The following is a 22,528-nucleotide window of genomic DNA, read 5'->3' as shown; positions in this document are numbered from 1 at the left end:
AAAACTGTTTTTCTCACCTCCATCATCAAAATCCTCCCCCTCTGGGAGCGGCATGTCAGGATCACCGCGGAAGTCAGTCCTGCTATATGGCCAATCCTCCACAACAATCAGCTAACGCCTCAACCATGCAAAGAAAGTGGGCTTGTATGACATGTGCTGGCCCCCTCTAGTTCTGGGCATCAGTTCACTCCATCAGACCATCCGTGGATCTCGTGGCATTGGGGGATTTACCTCTGCCAGTTGATAGTGGAACAGTGGGATTCGTTCCAAGAAGAAAGTCACCAGAATGGAACCATATCCAAATTGCCTCAGGTTGCCTGCCTTGCATTTGGATAATTGGCGTTTCATGTTCACTTTCATGGCTTCCGCCCAGTTGAAGACAATGGGCACCATGCAGTCTATGGCATACTGGAACTTAGATTTGTTGGACTCATGTAATGCCTGAGCCCCAACTACCCTGTTAATGGTCAAAAGCAGCACCTTCAGTACAAGGTTTTGTATGGTCATGATGTCAACCTTGCCGCTTTTAGATTTCAGAGCTTCTGGACAATGTTCACACTCGCCCCAATGGGCCTGCCTCCATGCAATTGGACTGGTTCCCCTCTGCGGGACAATTTGGTAATGAAGTAAATGTATGAAGTCTCTAGATCCAACACTTGGTCATGGATCACAAACACTTCCCATCCAATGTCCCACAAACTGATCAAGTATTGTAGCAGCTCAGGTTGAGCCCGAAGGCCCGGTGTAAGAAAGAATTTGAGGAGCCCACAGTTCCTCAGTTCATCCAGACAATTTGGATCTTCTAATGCTAATGAATCAATTCCTTCGTGGTCGCGTTCTTTCCACTCGATCACCATCTTTCGTGTTGTGATTAGCCTGCAAACACCATGAATTCAGCTTAACATCAGTTTTTTGCAAGAGAAATTTCAGATTCAAAGCAAAAGTATTGGGCGAAAATTGAAAATTCTTCATTCTCTGTGTCGACGCGACTGTTTTAAAAACAACGGTGCCGATGACGTGAGTGCCCGAGTTATAAACCCTCGATTGGCGCGATCCGTGCCTGGATCCCGCACCAACCAAGGGTGAATTTTTCTTGAAAAAATTCCCTCAAAAACTTGAAAAAACGATTAAATGCATAAAAAATAGGTATGAATGCAAAGCTTAGGGCCTCATCTCTTACCTGCAACAGACGGTTCGTCGATCGACCTCCTAGATCTGCTGCAATCCGCTCCTGAAGATTTAGTGCACAAGTGGCTAAAAATTGCTCCAAATGAGGTAAAAGAGTTAAATGGTAAAAAAAATGTTTTGCTTTTTCCCTTTTTATGAACTTCTCATCACGTTTTATGGTTTTAAAAGCAATTTTCTGCCATTTTACCTTAGAAATGGATAATATGTTTGCTTCTTGTGCAACGATAGGTGATGGTTGTTGTTGGTGCTTTGAAACTATAGTCGTGTTTAAGATCTTTTCCCGACTCATAAAAAATTGAAATGAAAATGTCGCCGAGTATTTTTTCCTTTTTGACTTGTTAAAGAAAATAAAAACAGGGAGTCCACTTTAAGCTCTTTTCTGACTCTTAAAACACAAAAAGATTGCCGAGTTCTTATCGTTTTGACCTTGTAAAATGATCTAAAACGTCGTTTACCCAGTATACGTTTACCCCTTTTCTGGGCTGGGATAAACTATTTACGAAAAAGGTACTCCTTGGCTGACATGGTCAAGAGGTTCTCTTGAGTATTGTTTTCTACCTTTTCGGGCTCAAGAGACAACTTTACGAAAAGGGACCTTTTGGAGTTTTCTTTTCCGTGTCTTTTTCAAACTCTCTAAACATGAAAAAGATACTGAGTTTTCCCTTTGTCGAACTCGTTAAACTTTAAATGACATCAGATTCGTCACCATGACGGACACAAGCTCCTCCTTCCTAAGGCTCGTTAATCTTACTAGGTCGGATCTATCCGAAGGATGGACTTACATTACAAGCATATGTTATCCTTTTCAAGCTTGTGATAAAAAATAATTGGGGTACCTGCCAGAAATGGTGGGGAAAATTAATTTTTTTTACCAGCTGTGTTGGTAGCTTGTCACTCTTGAACAAGACACTCTTCTGCTTCGTGTCAGGTTGGGATATCCCCACTTCATCATTGACCTTCCTGGATTTGGGCTGCCATTTTTTGCCTTTCCATTTGATCTATGCCATGTCATCATGACCTTTGATCATATGGATCCAAAAGCTACCAAACTCCGTAGTCGTGTCGCCAATATGTTCAAGAGTTAATCCTTCTGCAGTTTACACTCATTCCTGATTCTCTGTATCATCTCATAATCATTACATCCCTTGTCTCATGTCGATGATGTGGGATACATCATGGCCCTCCTTCGACGAGGTCACTTCCTGTCGACTTCAGCTCATTATCCGGGAAGTTGGCTGAGAGACTCCCTTCCAGTACCTTAGAGCTTGCATGCCCTAATGGCAAGTTCTTCGCACTCGATGATAAGTTTTCATTATTGGATTTCGATCGAGTGACTTCACGGGTGTTCGACTTCAGTTCCTTATTCACACTCCGTGAATTGTGCTATTGGTACCTTGAGAGCCATTGTCATTATTGGTGGTTTCTCTCGCACTTGTTAACAATTCACATCATTGACTGGTAATCAAGCGATTTTCTAGCATGTTCGACATCAACACATCAATTCGCATGCTAGAAATTGTACTTTGATCAAGTTGTGGTTGAGCGCAAGACCCTGGGCTCAGATTACACAAGTCCATGTTACAGAACAATGTGACATGATCATGCCTACATACATGTCTCTTTCAGATGGATGGATGCGATCATACCATGATTCTGTTCTATGTGATCCTTCTCATTATTGGATGGCTGCGACCATACCTTACGTTTGATATGATCCTTCTTACTAGATGGTTGCGCCCATACCTTGGATCCATTTACATGATATTCTTCTAGATGGCTGCGTCCATACCATGATTCATGTATCAAAGATTTCAGTGATGTATATGTATCTATACTTTCTTGTAGGTTTTCCAGCGGCGGTCTCTGGTTCTATGCATCTACTCATAAAGCATTTCACCCCTCACTCTTGTTTGTCATTCATGCTTTAGGGGGCATCTGTTACAAAACATTTTGTCACTGTCCCTGTACTCCTTGTTCCTCGATCCTGGAGGACCTCTACAGTGACCCTCATATGTTTCCCTTCCATGAAGAACATGTCCCTACATCCCTCTTCATCTACAGAACATTTCCCTCTTACATCATTTCCCAAGAATATTCCTTCAAACTCAGTTTTCAAGATCGGCGCTAGTGCTCAGTTCCTTCCCTATGCCGATTTGCAGAGTTTAAAACTAGGACTAGCGTCGAATGATGCAAGTGAGCCATTCATCACCTGCGCCGACCCTCTTTTGGCAAGTTTTTAAAAATGGAGTCAAAGCTTCCAGGTCTAGAAGCTTCGTGAACGAAAGTCTGGTAAATGGTTGAGCAAGATAGAGCCGAGAGAGACTGTTTGGGCTCCTTTCCCCTATTAAAATGGAACAAACCAAAAGGGATAAGGCCTCTCCCACCATAAGAGGATCCATTTCCCCTCTATCAAAGCTATATAAACTCCTCATTTTACAACCTCAGCTAGCTAATGAAAGGGTTGAAATAATCTGCAAATCTTGAGAGCCATATTTAGAACCTTAGCCTTCTAGTTTGTGTGTGAAGGGAGAATTAGCTTATAGTGTTTGGTTTGGAGTAAAAGGAAAGAGGCCTTGAACTTCCATTATTTTGAGGGTGAATCATGAGATGCTTATAGTGGTGCTGGAACTTGGACATGCCAAAGGGAACCTGCAATGTCAAGGCTCCGGTTGTATTTCTCTTTGAAGTTTATATTAATACAACTAATGGTTTATTTCCTATATCGTGTGTAATATTACATTTGATAGCTTAAAACTCCTTGACCTTTTAAGTAGATTGAATTCTATTTTATGCTATCACGTTTTTTGTTGTTTCTTGCATGTTTGTTTTAGGTATTTGAATGAAAGGAAGCTGGAGCAAGGAAGCAAGACCATCACCAAGTGGATTAGCGTTATAAGAGGTAGGCCCTTTTATTCGATTCTAATCTAAGAAATTTACATTATATTGTCTTGTTTGCGGCTAGACCCACTCTCTTGGGCTAGAGGGATCGTCTTTGTCCGTAGAGAGGATACTCCTACTCCACAGGGGGGAGTTTCTCCTCGTCCAGAAGTGAATCAACAACATAATGAGGGTAGCCACTCATCCTCTGACGATGCTAATAGCTGGGACATGGAGGAGGATGCGGCCATTTCTCCTACTTGCTCTCTGAAGCAAGTTTTAGCTCCAGTTGCCCTAGATACGATTGGAGAACAGATGCACCCTGTCAAACTGAATATAGATAGTATGAGGAACCGATGCTATGAGGATCGAAATGAACTGGTGGCTTACATCAATGATGTACAACATGTCAAGAATGAGATTTTGGACAATTTGGAAAGCCTTCGACGACAACACTGACACACCAACGATCACCTTCGCACTCTAGAGGCGAGGATAGAACACATTGACTTCCACATGCATGATCATGTAACTCTCTTTGCTGCCCATCCTGTCTTTCCACCCAATTCGCCTCCTTGAGAGGTTGTTTCTTATTGTAAATGTGGCTCAATTTTGGTAAATGTATGGTATGGCCAGTAGGCCAAGCAGAAATAAATTTTGGTACTGGCAGTAATTGTTTTCCTCCAGGCCCTATGCTCTCTAAATATGTCTGGCATGAGAAGAAAAGGTCTTTGGAGATGAATTTTGTACTTAGTTTCCTTTTGATAATATAATGCAAGCTTGTTGACCGACAAAAAAAAAACATTTATGTAATATTGTACAGATTATAGTGAATATATTGAAGATTTTTTTTGGAAGTTTATATGAAGACGATGGTTTGGTTTTCTCTTTGATAGATAAATATATGATGTTGTGGGTATTTAGTATGCATTTAATAAAGATAAGGAAAGCTTAATAATAGTTAGTAATGAAAATTGATTTTGTAAGGCTTATGATAAAGGATATTGATTGTAATTGAGATTGTCATTATTGTAATTAGAGATGAATGTTTAAATTGTTAATTGGATAATGGAATGCTTATTCTCATCTTCTTTTTATTACTTATAGATGGATCTCGTTCTAGATTCTTTTATGTGTCAAGAAAACTTGCAAAAGGGTGCCTAATGCCCCCCTTCCTATTATTATTGGTGGTAGAAGGATGAGTAAGTTGATCATAGCTTCAAAAAGAGAAGGATCAAACAAAAAGAGAAAGAAAGTCATATAGAGGAGCCTCAACAATCTAGAAAGCTCAAGTATTGGCATTCCCATTAGTTGAAAGTGATTGGCTTGGAAAGTAAGTAAGGGTAACAAATTGAGTATTGGTGAATATCTTTAAGTAATTTATTGTGAAAATTACAAACTATTAAATGCTTTAATCCATGTGCTTCACAATAAAAATATTCCAATATAGCAGATGTTTTTGAGCTAGTTTTGAACACTTAATGGAGTCTAGGATAGAAAAATGCAAAGATTTGGATTTACAAGGGCGGGGGGGAAGGGGTTGCTTGATAATTGATTCAATTTATATCAAATTTGAAACATAATGGCATTAGGATGAAGATGAATTCAAAAGGTCAAGGAAAAAGGCCCTGGGGCATATACTACCAATTTAGGTATGCAACTAGGATGGGGGAAGAAGAGATGGGGGAGAAGAAATGGTGGTGGAAATTAATTTGGAAACTACACATTCCACTAAAGTACAAGATTTGTTTTTGGTTAGCTTTGTCAAACAAAATTCTAGTTTAGGGTAGTGTCCAAAAGAGAAATTAGTATGGTCCAATAATATATATCTTATGTAAAAATAATGAACGAATAGTGGACCATGTTTATGTGCAATGTGAATGGAAATTCCAAATGGAGATGTGAATCCATAATAGTATGTTTTGCAAACTAGTGTAAGGATAATTAGTGGATGATCATCAAGCTCTTTGCAATGTTGTGTTATGGGAGCTTTCTCTCTCAAGAAGTGGCATGATCTTTAAAGGAAAGGAAATATTTCCCATTTAGCTTATTCATAAAATCATATATGCATATGGAGGTTCTTGGAAGCCCTTAAAACACAAACAACCAAGAATTACCAAAAGGTGGTGAGATTAATAGAAATATGGCATGGGCTTTTTTGATGAGTCATGTAAAGGAATCCTAGGCATGTGCACAACAAGGAGAATTTTTTTCAAATGATAATCATTTCATTTCCTTTAAATATGCAACAAGTTAGGTGACAAATAATAAAGTTGAGTTCTTTTGCTTTATGGCCTCTTTTGAAAATTATAACCAAGTGAGTCATCTCTAGGTTATTAGCAACTCAAAATTGGTTATAGATTGAGAAAAAGAAGAAATATTATAGAAAATATGGTGTTGAAGTCAATAATGAGGATAATTTTAAGTCAAGGGATAATTTTTAAAAATTATCCGTCAAAAATATCTATAGTAAATTTAATGCACATGTAGACAAGTTATCTAAAGAAACTCTACCTTTACAAGAAGGTACTTTGGTTTAATAAGAATTTAAAGACAATATCTCTTATCCATGATTTGTTCTCTCCTTATATTGAGAATGTGTTTTCAATGCATAATATAACAATGTTGACTATGTTGTAAGAATGGTTTTATGTGTAGTTTTGGGCCTATATAGCCTTATCTTACAAATATGCTTTATGTTATTTTTAAATGTAATGTAAGGGGCAGAAAATGCTAACGGAAGAAAGTAATTTCTAGGAATGTTTACCCTTTAATGTATCTTGGTTTCTAATAGGAATTAACAAAGACATTGACTCTAAAAGGGTTGGAAAGACTAGAAGATGTATATTTAATTTCTCTTTGGAGATATCAAATATAATGTTTTTTTCCATGTAAACAAAAAGTAAAGGTAGAAGCTCTGAGTGGAAAGAATGGTTTTGTATGGCCTTCGAAGATCTATAGGCTCTTATAACATTGTTCATGAGTAAAGTTTGATTTTTCACTTATATGTTAAAACTAAAAGTAAAGGTAGATGCTCTAAGTGGAAAGAATGGTTTGTAAGGCCTCTCACGATCTGTAGGCTCTTATAACACTATTCATAAGTAGGGTGTGATTTTTCACTTATATGTTAAAACTATTTGCAAGAGAAAAATATTAATTTGTGGTTCAACGACAAAGTGGTTAGATATTAAGACATAACACTTAAGGTTTCTTCTTATCAGTTTCACTTTTGCACCCATGAATAACTAGGTTAACTATTACATGGATCTTATGCTTGGGCAGTAGCTAGGTGGCTTTTTGTTCCTCACACATTGTATCAATGTTTAGACCCTATTTTTCATCTTTAACAACTTGCTTTGTTGTGTGTTATGCTATCCTACATTGATTGTGAGGTATAGTCCACAACACCATACAACCTCCAACATACCATCATCCTTATGCCATTACGGGTGTCAATAAAGCTAGTAATCATCCTACTATTATAATGGTTGATAGATCCTAGGAAGAATCTATGCATGATGACCGATTAAAGAGTTTAGTTTTTTACATAGTGGAAAATGCCAGAAGTGGAATTATGGTTAAATAACATTCTTATAGCTCACCCTTATATTTATGAATCGTGGAAAGAAATAAAACAATTGAAAGAAAAAAAATTCAATGTTTAAAATATTTGAGGGTAAGATAAATTCATGTTAGTTTATTTTTGGGATTTTTCTTTCTTTCTTTTGTTATAGTGGGCATTGGATTTCATTTTTATTTCTATTTTTGTTGATTAACGTTGTCCACCTACACACCATCACATATAATACATTTCATTTAAACTAGGGTGTAAAGCTTATCTTGCTTATCTCCTTATAAATATTAGGTTGCAGTCATTAAAGGGCTTAGGTGTTGATTGTGTGGAGGTTAAGGGTTGCATATTGTGCCCTAACCAAAATTGCAGGAGCAACAAACAAGCAGTGGGTAACAACAATGTTTTGGAGATGTGTTGGGTCAAAGATTGTTGACCAGTTTGGATCCGATGTTTGTGTAGCCTGTTGGAGGTAATTGGAGGACATTCTGAGGTGATGTAATATCTTCCTACGTGCAGTTCCGACAGTGACGAAATTGGGTGTCATAGAGCCGGTGGAGGGTATTGTGTTGGCTACCCAAAGTAGCCCTAGATGAGTTATCTTGAAGGATGAAGAGCAGCTGAAGGTTGGGTGAAGGACGGTGTCGAAGCGCAACACTTTTATGGACTAAAGTTGTTGCTAGCGTGGCAGATTGGAGCTCGGGAATTAGGCTTACCTAGAGAGTAGTTGATGAGCCCGTGTTCATTGTAGCAGACGTGACTTGCAAAAGTGATAGGAGGCAACCCTCCTGAAGTCTCAATGTGTAGTGCCCTTGGTGGACTAAGGCACTACTAGTGAGCAGTAACGGAGTGAAGGACCGGCAAGACAAGATACGACATCGAAGTTGCGCAATGAAGTTTTTCATTGTATCTTGTGACCACAGACTGTTGTATTTATCATATTTGCATTAATATAACGAAGATTGGTGATTGTACATTATTATACAATTTTGTTTAAAACTGTGTATATTGTGCGTATATGATTTACTGCTTTATATTTCCGCTGTGCAAAGGAGTTTATGGTTGAGATTCTTGGTTTGGTACCTTTAGTGATTTTAAGACTCTAACCTAGACCCAAGGTTGTGGAAGTTCAACATGGTATCAGAGTGTGTCTGAGCTACTTTGGAAGTAAGTAAATCAGAGTTGTGCGCAACGAAGTACAGCGTGAGAGGGAGTTGTTCACATTATGAGTGAAGGGTTCACCACAATGTCGAAGTTGCAGGCAGGTATTTGATACGAGGACATGTTGGAGGGGTTTTCCAACTATAGTCCATGGAAGGAAAGGATCAAGATCTTGCAGGTCAACAGGATCTGGGATTTTTCCGAGAAAGAGATCAAGAAGCCAACTGACACTAAGGAGTTGGAAATATGGGAAGATTTGGATGCGAGAGTGAGATTGATCATCCTAGATGGTGTGAGGGATGCCCTAACACCTCATTTGTCCAGGAAGAACACCGCACATGAGATGTGGATGTCTCTTCAGAATTTGTTCCAGAATAAGAACGAGAACTAGGTACTAGTATTGGAGGACAAGTTGAAATCCACCAAGATGATAAAGAGTGAAAGCATGACCTAGTATATGACGAGATTGTCGCAGGTTAAATATGAGCTTGCCGCCATTGGTGTGACTATCTCAGATGGAGATATGGTAAGTATTTCCTTGAAAGGGTTCACCAAGGAATGGAAGCCCTTCATCAAAGGAATTGTTGGCAGGGAGAAGCTACCAGGCTGGGATAGGCTGTGGGATGACTTCATTCAGGAAGAGTTGCGAGATGAGGATCTTTAGCTGAAGCAGAAAGCGTCAAATGATGATGTGGCACTTGCATCACAAATGAAGGATAAGTAAAAGAAGGACTTGAGTAAAGTCAAGTGTTTAAACTGTGGCGAGATGGGTCATTTTTCGTCAAGATGTCCGAAGAAGAATAAGGGAGATGATGAGAAAATAAAAGGGAAGCAGGCCGCCCTTATTACCACTAAAGCAGAGATGGATGAGCTTGCTAGAAGATTGGAAGATGACGAAGAGGATTTTGCTATGATTTCTCATTTCTCGCATAGTACTATCAAAGAGGATGGATGGTATATGGATAGTGGTGCGACGAGGCATATGATAGGGTCACAAGATATTTTTGAGACTCTAGCTGGAAGGGACTCGAAGTTGCACATGGTGTTGGGTGACAAGAGTCAGTTGGAGATCTGAGGATCGGGTGTTGTGCCATTTAGAATGGATACATGATGTATGACGTAGGTCCAGGATGTATTGTTTGTACCAGGACTTAGATATAATGTGCTCTCTGTCTCGATGATAGAGAAGAAGTGATTTGAGGTCTTATTCCAAGATGGAAAGGAAAGACTTAGGCTCAAAGGCTCTAAGTTCGATGGCATTGTACTCCGAGTTAGAGAGCATGGTCTCTACAGGTTGATTGCCATGCCTGAGGATCATGGAAAGAAGCAGGGACAGGTGCAGGTTCCAAAAAAGAAGGAGCAAGTGCAGGTGTAGGTGCATGCTTTAAAGAAGAAGGCACAAGTTCCCGAGAAGAAGGTACACTTTTCTGAGAAGGTCCAGGTTCCAAAGACTCAGAAGGAGTCTAGTTCGAGAGGGAGCTTGCAGATTTAGAGGGAGACTCTGCAACCCAAGAAGAGTGCGTGGTCAGTGGTGAGCAAGGGTGCTCCTACAACTGCCAAGAAGGAATCATGGAAAGAGTGGAAGAAATTACAGGATAAGAAGAAGCAGGTTTCTTCTGGCAGTGACAATGACACTTCCGAGAAGGGCGTAGTTCATGGTACAGGGATTGTTGCAATTGTGAGCACCAAGAGTTGGGTAAGTGTTGAGAAAAGTGATACTGATGACAAGATACTTCCTAGTCTTGGAATTACCTCCCTCGCTAAGAGGGAGTGTTGAATTGTGTAGCTTGGGAGGTAATCCAAGCCCTAGGGTTCAGGGTTTGGAGGACAAAGCGCCACAAGGGCAGCTTGTGGGCTTGGAACCCAAGTGTGGGGTTTTGGCACCCATCGTGTTTTAGGGAAAAACCATGGCGGATTCACGCCATGTGATGGATGAGGATGATAGTGCTTGGAAAGACAATTTGAACGCATCAAAAATCGTTTGAATCTGAGTTTCCATTTGGGAGATGTGAATTTTTGAAGTTGACATAATTAATTAATTGTCAAGTAGGCCGACTTGATAAGTGTCACTTCAAATGTGATGTTGAACCTTCATATGTGTATAAATATGAAGCGTATTGAGTTCATTTAAGCATCCATTTGGTGTCAATACATCTCAAGGATAGCTCTGAAATTTTCAGTGGAGAAGAAGAGTCAAAGGGACAACGTGAGGAGGGCTAGAAGGCAACGTGGGTTTCTCTGTTTGTTGTAGGTGACAGCGTGGTGAGAAAGGGTTGTTTGAGGGCTATCTAAGGGTTGTTCTAGGGCTCAATTTTTAAGACAAAAGTGGAGCCAAACCGCAGTGAGAAGGATACTTGGATCAACGTGGAAAATTTTGCCTAGACAACGTGGAATTGATGTAGGTGACAATAGATTCTTAGGGGCTAGATAAGGTTGTTTGGGGCTGATATTAAGTGTGAATTAGGGCCAATTTGAGGGGTTGTCTAGGCCGAGAAGAATAGGACCATGACAATGTTGTTTTAAGGGATAGTTGGTTGTGTTTTGGAGGAGAACGAAGACCTACATCAACTGTTGTGCTAGGTCGTAGGCCATAGCCAACAATTAGGTTGTTTCCAAGGGTAACATTGAAGTGTCAAGCCCAGATTGGGGTAGCGTGGAAGTGGAGGTATCTCTCCAAAGAAAATCAACCAGACCTTAAAACAACACTATCATTGTCTTGTTCTTCTCGGCCTAGACAACCCTTCAAACTGGCCCTAATCCGCACTTATGATCAGCCTCAAACAACCTTGTCTAGCCCCTAATAATCTATTGTCACCTACAACAATTCCACGCTGTCTAGGGCATACTTTCCCACATTGATCCAAGTATCCTTCTCACTGTGGTTTGGCTCCACTTCTATCCTGAAAAATGAGCCCTAGAACAACCCTTAGATAGCCCTCAAACAACACTTTCTCACCACACTATCACCTACAACAAACAGAGAAATTCACGCTGCCTTCTAGCCCTCCTCACACTGTCCCTTTGACTCTTCTTCTCCACCAACAATTTCAGAGCTATCCTTGAGATGTATTGACACAAAATGGATGCTTAAATGAACTCAATACACTTCATCTTTATACACATATGAAGGTTCAATGTCACATTTGAAGTGACACTTATCAAGTCACTTGACAATTAATTAATTATTTCAACTTCAAAAATTGATATCTCCCAAAGGAAACTCAGATTCAGACAATTTTCGATGCGTTGGAATCGTCTTTCCGAGCACTATCATCCTCATCCATCATATGCCATGAATATACCATGGTTTTTACCCAAAACACGATGGGTGCCAAAACTCCACACTTGGGTTCCAAGCCCACAAGCTGCCCTTGTGGCGCTTTGTCCTCCAAACCCTGAACCCTAGGACTTGGAGTACCTCCCAAGCTACACAATTCAACAAAAATTGTGTCAATTGATTTGTGATCCAATAACAACTTTATGGGAGTTCATTACCATTCTCCCATGTTTCATTCACAATTTAATGTATGATGTTATTTGGATATTTCTTGGTATGATTTTCTTATCTCAAGCCAAGTTTTTAAGAAATTGAGACCCAAACTATATTTATAGCCAACAAATTTACAAACAATTCATTTCAATTATAGGTTCAAGCTTAATTTATGTGAAATGAGTTATTCATAAATTTGTTGGCTATAAATATAGTCAAGATCCTAGTTTCTTAAAAATTGGGCTTAACGTAATAGAAATATATGGAGAAATATCCAAATAACATCATGAATTAAATTCAACATAAAAGAAAAACTCATGAATCATTTACACACACACACACACACACACACACATATAATCCCTTCACTTGCTTTGGTTACTTCGATAACCAAGCAAGCCCCTCCTTTGTTCTCACTTTACCCCACATGGTGTCATTTGGTGATGGTTTGGGGTATCTACTACTAACGCTATTCAACCTTAGAATTCTTTGTATCCTCTTGGCTATATTAAAGTTTATGTTCTTCTACCTAGTGCAATTGCTCATGTAAGGTTTCCATTTTTTTTATTCTTGATTTTGTGGAAAATCTCTCCATCTCGAAAGCTTCCATTGCATATATTTTAGTTTCAAACGTTATTAGGTATTATTTAAATTTGGTGTCTTGAAAACACCTTCATCTAGGTATGCTCTTGTACTCATTGTTCTTGTTGTTGTGTTGTGCTTGTCATTACCTTTATTTTAGAGATCCTACATTGCACTATGTAGTTCCATAACATATATGATATCTATTTTAGATTCATATTTCTCACTACCCCCTTTACCATTGCTATTGGCTTGTCCTATTACATAAGTGTTTTTGTTGTTTCTCTTGTCTTCTTGTGTGTATCCTTGTAGTGTATTTTCTCTACTATTGCTTCCATCCTTAGGTAAATTCCTTCCTCTTCAATGGTCCCTCTCGAAATTTCCAAATCGAGGAACATGTATCCCAAATATTTGTTCTAGTCTTGGTATTCTCTATTGGAGAACTTGTATTTCGTTATCCTTAGCTTTTGTTTCCTTTTGCATGTCTTTGTAGCTTTCAGTGATCATATATTGGACTCACCATTAAATCTACAAAGTGTCATCCCTTGACGTCTTGGCCTACACTTCATGTAAGGTATAACTTGAGGCCCCTATTAAGATATGTGCCTTATTTAATATGTTTAGGATTACCATTATTATGATAAGGACTCATGTGTGTTTGTCGCACATTAATTGTGTATGCACTACCTCTGATATCTTTCTTTTTTCCCTCCAAGTTAAGATTGTCCTTCAAATTGATTAATCATACATTTGCTTGCCACTATATCTTTAGGGTTAATTTTTTCCTTTTTCCTAAAAGCTTTAGCTGTGGGTTCAGACCTAAATCTTGTTTTCTTTGTGAAAGTGGTTATACAACTAGTTATATTTATTTTACTTGACTTACATTAGTTACTTGGCCATGTGCTTGGCTAGGTCCCAAAGCTTTTCCTATAATGGAGGTTGAGATCACCACCTTTCCCTTCTCTACTAGTGTAGAAATTAATATAAATTTGCTACTATTGATGAATTCGAACTGAAAACAAGAGATTACAAATTTCCTCTACTATTCTACGGAATGGAAATCATAATTTAGAAACACATGCAATGACATGCAACCATCAAAACCACAAGAACACAATGATTTACAAGGGAACCCAACTGGGAAAAACCCCTTTGCTGCTTTTCATTAATTATATGAGAATGATAAACTATTACAATGTCTTGCTTCAACTCTGAAGCACACCCTACACTGTAAACCTGTTCTCCTGCTGATTGTCCTGCTCTGGCCAACACTTAGCCAATTCAAGGCTCCAACTTCCTCCTATTTCCTTGTGCAATTTAGGAGAAATTGAGCTCCTAAATAATAGGGGAATTCCCTATTTCCTTGCGCAATTCCAAAGGAATTGATCACCTGCTTAATTACCAAGCATGTACACTCAACTAGTATACAATTGATAATTACAATGTGCCTTTTCCTCCACTCCAACTAGGCAATTCGAATTCCATGCATGTATGTGCTATTTTTAGCTAATTGACTAGTTTAACAGAGAGATTAGTGAGTTAAAAACAATTATACTACTCAACTGACCTTCAATTGACTCAATTAATTACTTGAGCTCAGTTAACTGAGTTCAACTGAAAATAATTGAACTAGATTGCTAAATTTTAGCAATCACTACATGCACAACTCTACTCCAAGCCTATAACTCGAATTTACTAACTTAACTAGTAGACAAGGCCATGTCACCCTAGCTAACTGCAATCCAAGTCATCCTGTTGATGTGGAAAATCAAATTACTCAATTTGACTAAGGAACAAGTCAAATTGAGCCTTTCTTGCTACAATTTCTAACACCCCCTCTTAGCAAGAAAGGGATTTTGTACCACCCCTCTCCTACACCCGTGGAATTCGAATCTACCTCTTAACAATGCATTTCTCAAGATATTTGCATCATGCTCCTTAGTTGGAATGTATTGTAGCATCATGATTCTCCTCTGCACACAATCCCGCAAGTGATGGTACTTGATATCAGTGTGCTTGAACTTGTTATGAAATATTGGATTCTTATAGAGTTTAATACAACTATGATTATCACAATAAATCATTATCAGATCCATCTCCTGACTGAAAAGACCCACAAGTATTTTCCTCATCCATATGGCCTCACATATTGCTTGAATTGCAACCATGTATTCAACCTTTATTGAGTTGAGTGCCATAGACCTTTGTTTCCTATTATACCAGGAAATAACTATAGACCCAACATTGAAGATAGCACCCGAAGTACTTTTCATGTCTGGTGGACTCCCTGCACAATCTGCATCAGTGAATCCTGGGAGCTGCACTCCCTTTGTCCTCTTATACCATAACCCATACTCGGTTGTGCCTCTGAGGCATCTTAACACATGCTTTGTTGCCTTCCAATACAGCTTGGTAGGCTTCATCGTGGCTTGACTTAGCTGATTAACTACATAGCATATGTCGGGCCTTGTGTTCACTAAATACATCAAGGATCCCACAAGATGTTTGTAGATGGTAGCATCTACTGCCTCTCCTGAAGAACCATGCTCCTTCCTCCAGTTTGTAGCTAGAGGTGTGTCCATAGGCTTGCAGTTCTCCATGTGAAATCTTTGAAGTATTTCAGAGGAATACTTCCCCTGACTCACAAATAACTCACCATCACCCTACCATACTTCTAGCCCAAGGAAGTAATGCATCAATCCCATGTCTTTCATCTTGAATTCTCTTGCAAGGTCCTCCTTGCAAGAGTGGATCAACTGCTCATCCCCTGTAAGTATCAAGTCATCAACATACAATACCAAGATAAGCAACTTTCCATCTACCACAATGTGATAGAGATTGGCATCTGCTTCACTTTTGGTGAAGCCCAATCCACTGAGATATGTGTCAATTGAGTGTACCATGCTCGAGGCGCCTGCTTGAGACCATACAGGGCTCTCTTGAGTCTACACACGTGTCTCCATGTCATATTTCTCAAATCCTCTGGCTTCTCTATGTAAATTTCTTCCTCAACAACACCATTGAGGAAGGCGGTCTTCACATCTATTTGATGGATCTTCCACCCCATCTGCGCAACTAATGTTAGAATGGTTCTAATCGAGGAATATCTTGCCAATGAGGAAAATTTTTCCTCATAATCCACTCCCTCTATGTGTGAGAAGCCTTTGGCCACAAATCTGGCCTTGTACTTCTCGATGCTCCCATCAATTGCATGCTTCACTTTGTAAATCCATCTGGAACCAACCATTGAATTGTTCTCTAGTCTCAGCACTACCTCCCATACACTGTTCTTCATGATGGAGTCATACTCCTCCACCATGGCATCAACCCACACTGGTTTGTTGAAAATAGCAACAAGCAATGATAAAAATAGAATCCAGAAATTCCAATTTTAATTTGTCCTTGAATTAAAATTCGAATTTAGTCTCACCAACTGCTTGGAATTAATTAATTAATTAATTATGGATTAATTAGTTGGAGAAATTCAAGTTAGAAGTCTTTCTGAAGTCATGCAAGAGTTATCCCTTAAATTAAGGAGATTATCCCTTAATTAAGGAGATAAGATTGAATTATATTTGAGTTGTAATTAGTTAGCTCAGTTTACTGAGTTAAGTCCAGTTAAATTAGTTCCAAATTGTTTGAGGAACTAATTGTGAGTTATCAGTCAGTTGATGCATGCATGCATTCAACTAGTGTACTCCAGATAACTGAAGATCCCCTCATCAGAAACTCATGCATGTCTATTATGAGAAAGACCCAATTAAGCTAAATGTTAAGGACAATGTACTATTAGTTGCATGTGTTTTCCTATAAAGGAAACTCATGCATGCAGAAGGAACAAGCTTCCTTGAGGATTGTGCAGTTTTACAGGGTGTGAGATCAGTGTGAGTGATCAGTGTTACACTTGGTAACAGTAGGATCACCCAGGAGAAACATCGCAAGGAAATAGGAGGCTTGGAGGGCAGAGGAGAAGGTTTGTGAGAAGCCTTGTTTGCCTGTGAGAATCTAGGAGGATTATACTGAGAGTTGGCTAGCTATGAGAGCTAAGGCTTTGTGTAATCTTGATATATTTCCACCTTGTATGATAATATAGATAGCGGGGTTTTTAGTTGAGGCTTTCCCCAGAGTATTCTTCTGTGTTTCATGTGTATTGATTCTTCTTCTCTGGTTATATGTGTTCCGCTTGATCTTGCTCAAATCTATTAAGCTTCCACAAGTTTGATTGTAGAAGTAGATTAAAGTATTTTGCTTTAGTTATATTGCATTATCAGGGTAATCTAAAGTCAAAATTTCTACATGGTATCAGATCAAAGGTTATCAGCGCTGTGTACAATATACTGAGAAGAGAATTCAAAGTTTGAAGTTCGGGGTTGCAGGTGCAAATCGAATTCATCTCATACTTCAAGGTTGGTCAATGGCGTTTTATAGCTTGAGACTCGAGTATGCCTTGGATGGAAGCTCGAATTACATAGCATGGAAAGATTGCATGGAGGCTGTATTGGAAGACAACAACTTGAAGGATTTCATTGATCAAGAAATTCCAAAGCCAGGTTTAACTAAAGCACAAGAGTTGTCTGAATGGAAGAAGTGTGTGGCGAGGGCGAGACGGATCATCCTTGAGGGAGTTCGAGACCATATTGTCTTGAGTCTCCATGGGAAGGATACTCCATATTCAATGTGGAAGACATTGAAGGACCTCTACCAGAACAATAACGACCAGAGGAAATTGGCGCTTAAGGACAAGCTTCGAAGAATCAAGATGGAGAACTGCGATACTATTTCCACATATCTGAACAAGCTCACCACTTGCAGAGATGAGCTTAGCAGTGTGGGAATAACTACTGATAATGATGATGATATGGTGAGCCTCGCTCTCCTTGGCCTTCTAAAGAGTTGGAATAGCTACTAGGACTCTGTGAATGGAAGGGAGAAACTACCGGATTAGGAACGACTGTGGTCGGATCTCATGCATGAGGAGATCAGGAGGAGCACATGAGATGGTTCTTCATCCAAGGATGATGAAGAAAATCTGGCCTTAGCAAGTAAGATAAGGAAAGGGAAGGAGAAGGATTCTCATTCCAAATCGAATTGTTCTCATGGAGGGAAGAAGGTTGACAAGTCTAAAGTGAGATGCTTTAATTGTCACGAGATGGGTCATTATGCAACTAATTTCCCATCAAAGAAGTCCAAGAAGGGATCCTCGTAAGGATTTGAAGGTGAGGCATTAGCCTCTCAGTTTGAGGTGGACTTCACCCTCATCGCATGCATGGCGTCATCGATGATGTGTTGGTTGTGTTTGGTTTCTTGACAGTGGAGCCTCATTCCACATGACTGACGATAAAAGTTTATTCGGTACCTTGGAGGAGAAAGACCTCAAGATGTGCATAGAGATGGGTGATGATGAAAGGTATAGTGTTTCAGGAGTGGGCATGGTTTCTTTTCAGAGGGAGCATGGAGCTCTTATCACCTTGACAGATGTGAAGTATGTGCTTGGACTGAATAACAATTTGGTGTCAATCGTGATGTTGGAGGACAAAGGCTACGATGTTGTCTTTAGTAAGGGAAAGGTTTTCCTTAGACACATCACCACGAGACAGGTGAAACAGATCGGTTCACGAGTCAAGAACTTGTATGCTCTTGAGGTTCAAGATGTATGAAAAGCCTTGAGGAGCAAGGAAAATGTTAGAGACTTGGTGGTTGAGAAGGAGAGTAAATTACCTCTCAACATGCTGCCCCAGAAGAAGTCTCAGACAATTGTGGAGGAGCCACAATTGGAGAAGCTGAGAGGAGACCGAGTGGAGGCATCCACTCATGCAGAGACCTTCAGTAGGGGGGAATTTCGAGCCAAGTAGGCAGATGGATCACATGCAGCCATACCTCCAGGTGTGAGGTGGGGCGATGTGAAGTGATAGTGCCAAAAACGCTGAAATTGGGCAGGGTTCATTGAGAGGTTTTATCTCATGGATCATACCTTGCTACGGGAGCCCAAAGTACATAGTAGCGGCAGGAATCAATGGGATTGATGCAGTCAGAGATCAAAGTGACAGAGGCTAGAGTAGTCAGATACTGAAGAGCGCAGAGAAGGATTGACAACAGTGCAAAAAGACAGAGTCAACAAAAGCACAAAGTTTTCAGTTGACATAAGCAATAACAGTGAGAGACTTTGATGACAAATACATCATATTGATTTAGGTTGAATGTTTTTTTTTTTTGGAGTTGTTGGAGCAACAACACTAGAGAGAAGTGTTGCATGCAGAACATTCCAAAGGTTCAGGATCGGGATCGAGTTGAATTCCTTTCTTATTGAGAGGGAGTGTTGAAAATAACAACAAGAAATGATAAAAATAGAATCCAAAAATTCCAATTTTAATTTGTCCTTGAATTAAAATTTGAATTTAGTCTCACCAACTTCTTGGAAATAATTAACTAATTCATTATGGATTAATTAGTTGGAGAAATTCAAGTTAGAAGTCTTTCTGAAGTCATGCAAGATTTATCCCTTAAATTAAGGAGATTATCACTTAATTAAGGAGATAAGATTGAGTTATATTTGAGTTGTAATTAGTTAGCTCAGTTTATTGAGTTAAGTCCACTTAAATTAGTTCCAAACGGTTTGAGGAACTAATTGTGACTTATCAGTCAGTTGATGCATGCATGCACTCAACTAGTGTACTCCAGATAACTGAAGATTCCCTCATAAAAAACTCATGCATGTCTATTCTGAGAAAGACCCAGTTGAGCTAAATGTCAAGGACAGTGTACTATCAGTTGCATGTGTTTTCCTACAAAGGAAACTCATGCATGCAGAAGGAACAAGGTTCCTTGAGGATTGCACAGTTTTACAGGGTGTGAGATCAGTGTGAGTGATTAGTGTTACAATTGGTAACAGTAGGATCACCCAGGAGAAACAACGCAAGGAAATAGGAGGTTTGGAGGGCAGAGGAGAAGGTTTGTGAGAAGCCTTGTTTGCCTGTGAGCATCCAGGAGGATTGTACTGAGAGTTGGCTAGCTGTGAGAGCTAAGGCTTTGTGTAATCTTGATGTATTTCCACCTTGTATGATAATACAGATAGCGGGGTTTTTAGCTGAGGCTTTCCCCAGAGTATTCTTCTGTGTTTCATGTGTATTGATTCTTCTTCTCTGGTTATATGTGTTCCACTTGATCTTGCTCAAATATATTAAGCTTCGGCAAGTTTGATTATAGAAGTAGATTAAAGAATTTTTCTTTAGTTATATTGCATTATCAGGTTAATTTACAGTCAAAATTTCTACATGGTATCAGAGCAAAGGTTATCAGAGCTATGTACAGTATACTAAGAAGAGAATTCGAAGTTTGAAGTTTGGGGTTGCAGGTGCAAATTGAATTCATCTCATACTTCAAGGTTGGTTAATGGCGTTCTATGGCTTGAGACTCGAGTATGCCTTGGATGGCAGCTCGAATTACATAGCATGGAAAGATCGCATGGAGGTTGTATTAGAAGACAATGACTTGAAGGATTTCATTGATCAAGAAATCCCAAAGCCAGGTTCAACTAATGCACAAGAGTTCGCTGAATGAAAGAAGTGTGTGGCGAGGGCGAGACGAATCATCCTTGAGGGAGTTCGAGACCATATTGTCTCGAGTCTCCATGGGAAGGATAATCCATATTCAATGTGGAAGACATTGAAGTACCTCTACCAGAACAGTAGTGACCAGAGGAAATTGGCGCTCAAGGACAAGCTTCGAAGAATCAAGAAGGAGAATTGCGACACTATTTCCACATATCTGAACAAGCTCACCACTTGCAGATATGAGCTTAGCAGCGTGGGAATAACTACTGCCGATGATGATATGGTGAGCCTCGCTCTCCTTGGCCTTCCAAAGAGCTGGAATAGCTACCAGGACTCTGTGAATGGAAGGGAGAAACTTCCGGATTGGGAATGAATGTGGTCAGATCTCATGCAGGAGGAGATCAGGAGGAGCACACGAGACGGTTCTTCATCCAAGGACGATGAAGAAAATATGACCTTAACAAGTAAGGAAAGGAAAGGGAAGGAGAAGGATTCTCATTCCAAATCGAATTCTTCTCATGGAGGGAAGAAGGTTGACAAGTCTAAAGTGAGATGCTTTAATTGTCACGAGATTGAATTCTACCCCCTTCCAGTCCTAAACTTAGATCCTTTTTGGGGTTGAATGCACTAATTTCTCCAAGAGGTAGGAGAAGTCAATCTAGCACAATCTTTTTTCCCTTGGCTTTAAGGGGAGGAAAAAAATTAAAAAAAGGAAAGAATAAGAGCATCTGGAAAAAAATGATTGATTTCTATCAATAGGCCGGCTAAAAAACTGATGCATAAAATAGCTAACACAGGCGCTGTGGAAAGATAGGTCTTTAGATCTTGCATTGTAAATTCTCCTTATTGATCATAATGTGTAAGTGATTCAACCGTATCAATAGTTATGAATCCTGGAGAAAACTTGGAACTGATGAATATATATATAATGTGATCCCGACTGTGGTCCTATTTATAGAAAAGGAAAAAGATGTTTCATCACCATAATGAATAGTGATATTCTAGATAATAGACCCTACATGTATAAAGTCTTTTCAGTCACGAGATCAAAGAGAAATGAAGGTGGAAAAATGTGGGAAACATATTTCGAATTCTATAAAATAAAATTAAAATAACATTGTCTAATGATTAGAAGGGATGTAGCGCAACTTGGTAGCGTGTTTGTTTTGGGTACAAAATGTCGCAAGTTCAAATCCTATCATCCCTACCTTTCCCTTCTTTTCTATGGAAAGAAAGGAACGAAAGATCATTTGATATCGATTCGACGGGAACATCAAATAATTGAATCGTATCAGATGCGAAAGTGTTTTGCTCTAAGAGTATCAACAAAAGGTATTTTTCCTTCATCTCCGAATATTAAAGAAAGCGCTCTTAGTTCAGTTCGGTAAAATGTAGGTCTCCAAAACCTGATGCCGTAGGTTCAAATCCTACAGAGCATGATTCTGTTCCTATCAAATCCAACCCTCAAAATTATCGATAATTCATTCCAACTGGAACGAGCAATGGAATCTGACCTCCCAGGAAAAGTAGGAGGCCAATGAAATTGGAGGATGTTCCAGGATCAAATATCCAATTGATCACCAAGTCGGTATTGTGAATATGCAGTTACGAATAATTTGGCCAAAGTCATTATGCGACTAATTGCCCATCGAAGAAGTCCAAGAAGGGATCGTCGGAAGGATCTGAAGGTGAGGCATTAGCGTCTCAGTTCGAGATGGACTTCACGCTCATCGCATGCATGGTGTCATTGATGATGGGTTGTGGTTGGTTTCTTGATAGTGGAGCCTCATTCCACATGACCAACGATAAAAGTTTATTTAGTACTTTGGAGGAGAAATACCTCAAGATGGGCATAGAGATGGGTGACAATGAAAGGTATAGTGTTTCAGGAGTGGGCACGGTTTCTTTTCAGAGGGAGCATGGAGCTCTTATCACCTTGATAGATGTGAAGTATGTGCCTGGACTGAAGAAGAATTTGATATTGATTGTGATGTTGGGGGACAAAGGCTACGATGTTGTCTTCAGTAAGGGAAAGGTTTTCCTTAAACACATCACCACGAGACAGGTGAAACAGATTGGTTCATGAGTCAAGAACCTGTATGCTCTTGA

Source organism: Pinus tabuliformis, chromosome 4_2 (genome assembly GCF_031772625.1).
Source record: "Pinus tabuliformis cultivar Carrire ecotype Pingquan chromosome 4_2, CPIR1, whole genome shotgun sequence".
Lineage (NCBI taxonomy): Eukaryota > Viridiplantae > Streptophyta > Pinopsida > Pinales > Pinaceae > Pinus > Pinus tabuliformis.
This window is presented reverse-complemented; position numbering follows the sequence as displayed.